Raw genomic sequence first — 3,613 nt, 5'->3', positions numbered from 1 at the left:
TGTCTTGTTGAATCCTAAAATGAGAATGTTGGTTTTTAAAATTATTCATGGTGTGGTTAGAGGTGTCTTTCTTTTTTTCCCTTAGCAGAAAAATTCAGTGTGTAGATTCCCAATACCACCTAGAAGGGCAAAAGAAATCCTGTCTTCACACAATGCACTATTAGAGTTGTGCAAGGATTAAGCGCCAAGCTAGAAAATCATTATTTGCTATCTTAGATGCCTTTCAAAGAGGATTAAAAATTCAAGACAGGGTAGGTCTATTAGACATGATGGCATTGTGGGCTCCTCCTCTAGATCAAGATGAGAAACATGCTGCTGATTGCCAGTGGCTGGAAGGCAACAGCTGGAATAATGTTGTCATGAAGCCTTCCTTGTAATCTCCCCATGAGCATCTGACCAACTAACATGGGAAACAATGAACTGATTAGGACTGATCTTTGATATGAACCAGGAGCAAAGCAATTATTTTTATGTGACTATTCTCTGTTGTACTTTGGCGCTGTTGGTGCAAATGGTCAAAAGAAAGGCCTATCAGAGGTCAAAACAGACAATGCCCTTAGCGTGTCCTTACAAGCAGAGCTCCCCAGAGATGTCACTCTTCTTTCGTTCACATTAGTATGATGTTTCTCAGCTCTGCAGACAGCAGATTAGCTTGCTTTTGCTTTGCAGCCAGTCCCTGGGATGTCACATGGCCTTCAGTTGAAAGTCTGATTGCTCAGGCATGGGAGGCTTGAAGAAATATGTTTCTGGAGGGGAAAATGTTCTATTATCTTCTAACTGTAGGGCTGGTATCTTGTCTAATTCTGCCCAGGGACAGCTGCCGTCACGTGGTAACTAAAGATGGATACAAGCTACCAGTCTGGTGGTTCATTTCTCCTCTGAACAGCTGATCTACAGTTTGGTGCTCCGCACCCTCCGACAGATGCCCACTCAGGGGCAGCACCTGGAGGAGTCAGGTTGGGACACCAAACTGCAGATCAACTGTTCAGAAATAGGTGCCCGTTGGAGCAGGTGGGGCACCGTACCGCAGATCAGCTATTTGTTTGGGAAATAAACTTCTAAACTGGTGGTCCATGCCCACCTCTACAGTGGGGTCTCTACTTAAGAACTTAATCCGTATTGGAAGGTGGTTCTCAAGTTGAAAAGTTCTTATGTTGAATCTGCATTTCCCATAGGAACGCATTGAAAACCATTTAATCCGTATCTGCTCTTTTCCGTCCATAGAAACTACAGTGGAACCTCTACTTAAGAACTTAATCCATTTTGGAATGGTGTTCTTAAGTTGAAACGTTCTTAAGTTGAAGCAAAATTTCCCATAGGAATGGACTGAAAACCAATTAATCCGTTCTGGCTGTTTTTTTGTTATGTAGAGGTGTGTTCGTACATTGAAGCATTAGTTCCCATAGGAACTAATGCAAAGCTGGTTAATACATACTCTACCACTAGGGGGGAAAATTTTTAACCTAAGATGACCTAAGGTTAAAAAAAGAGCAGGAAAGGTATTTTTTTCCTGTTCTTATCTTGGATTTCTGTTCTCAAGTAGAAGCAAAATTTAGCAAATGGAGCTGTTCTTAAGTTGGATTGTTCTTAAGTAGAGACGTTCTTAAGTAGAGACCCCACTGTAGTAGCAACACAGCCTTATATTGACAGAGGCCATTGCTCCATATGCTTCTTGTATCATTGACAATCACTGGCAACATCTCTTCAGGGTTCGAACGTGCAGTAAGACTTTCTAAGTCCTAGCTATTCTGGACAGGATGTGGGATCTTATAAAGGGAAAGCAGCTATGCTATGACTATGCTGTGGTTCCTTTCTGCCATGGCACAAGGGACACATGAGACCATAAGAGGCCATATTGTCCTGTCTATGTCCCATGGTCCAGACTCTTCTCCACATATTTAGTCTGAGCATCTTGGCTCCATGGTGCAGCTTTCATTTTATGATGGCACCTTGCTTTCTTTGCCAATTATTACTTCATGTTGGCTAGAACTAATGTGATCATTCATTCTACCAACGTTTATCCTCTCTTGATTTTATCTAGGCTTGGAAGGTTGCTAATTTGTTGGTTCTGGTTTTTTGAAGCATAAAAATCATTCATCTATACATTTAAAAAATCAAATAGCACTGGATAGAAAGAACTTGAAGCATATAGCCCTCCATCAATAGAAATCTAGCATATTTAAATAAATAAATAAATAAAATAGTAAACAAGCAGATTTGTCAACTTGGAAGTAATCCATAAACCACTGAAAATCTGAACAATGACCCAACCAGTAGTAAATTGGGAAGGGATACAGATGTTCAGCTTACAACTCTCACATTCTTTAATCATTGCAGGATGGAGCTGATGGGAGATGTAAACCAAAGCATTTGAAGGTCCATAAATTCCCAATCCTTATTTTAGGGAATTCACCTTTTTGGGAAATTCCGGTTTGGGACCTTGCCTTAAATGTTGGGTGAGCTGAAAGCTGCCACACTTCCCCCCCCCCCAAACAACAGGAATTCCCTGGCATGTTGTGTCACCAATTTATACAAGGCAGGTATGTGGGAGGAGGAGTCTTCCTGCTATGCTAGATTTCTACTTGGGGGGAACCATTCAGGGAAAGGAGATTTCAAAAAGAGCCCAGCAAATAAATAAATATATGTGTGTGTATGCATGTATGCACGTATCAAATTCAATTATTCATTCAATCATTTCTGATCCTTGGTGATTTCACGAGTCAGTTCTCTCCACGATTTCCAATCTTGTACGCCATCTTTCAACGGCTTTATATTATTTTCTCCTTGGATGACATCCAACTTTTCCTCCTCTCCATCTTCTTCATCGTCCTGGGCCGTAGTTTACTGGGGGAACACGATGGTGCAAACTCATCGGCCCTCCAGCTGAATTCCTTCCTTTCCCACCTTAGATTTGCACCCATTTTTGTGGCTCTCACCAAGCAGGATTCGACCTTTTCTTTTGGGGCTGCAATCGCCTTTTGGATTGAACAGTCCCTCTATTAAAAAAAGAGAGAGGAATCCTTCCACCCCTGTCCACCTCCTTCTCCACCAATGCCCAGGAGGGTGGCGTTTCGACCCCTTGCAACTGCCATGACTTGGGTCTTTTTAATAGTCAAGAAGAGGCCAAACGCTTCGCTTTCTTCTTTTGAATTTCAGGCTCAGGGAGTTTAAGAGACTTTCTTGGTTTTCTGAGAAGCGCGGTGGGGGGGGCATCATCCTCCTAGGCGGTGTTTACCAGGGAGCAATAATCCTCCCTTCTCAGGGCTGGCCCAGGGACAGACCCCCATGGAGGGGGGGGGACGACGAAGTTCATTCCGCCTGAGGGTCTTTTTCCCTCTTTTTTTTCCCCTCAGACCTCGAGCGCCTCCAGGTGGAAGGGCCTGCTGGGGAGAGCGGCGCAAGATGGCCGTCGCCATAGCAACCGCCGCGGCCTACTCCGTCGGGCCGGCGAGGCGAGGCCTGGGTCGAGTAGCTCCGACCCGCCTCCTCCTCCTTCTCCTCGCCTGGGTCGAGTCGGCGGCTGCCGGCCGAGGGGAGCAAGTGCGGTAGCTAGGCGGGCGGGCGGGCGGCGCTGCCTTTGCGGCTTCTTTGCGGCGGGGCGGAGCGAGAGGCG

This window comes from Pogona vitticeps, chromosome 6 (genome assembly GCF_051106095.1).
Source record: "Pogona vitticeps strain Pit_001003342236 chromosome 6, PviZW2.1, whole genome shotgun sequence".
NCBI lineage: Eukaryota > Metazoa > Chordata > Lepidosauria > Squamata > Agamidae > Pogona > Pogona vitticeps.
Note: the sequence above shows the minus strand (reverse complement) of the source record.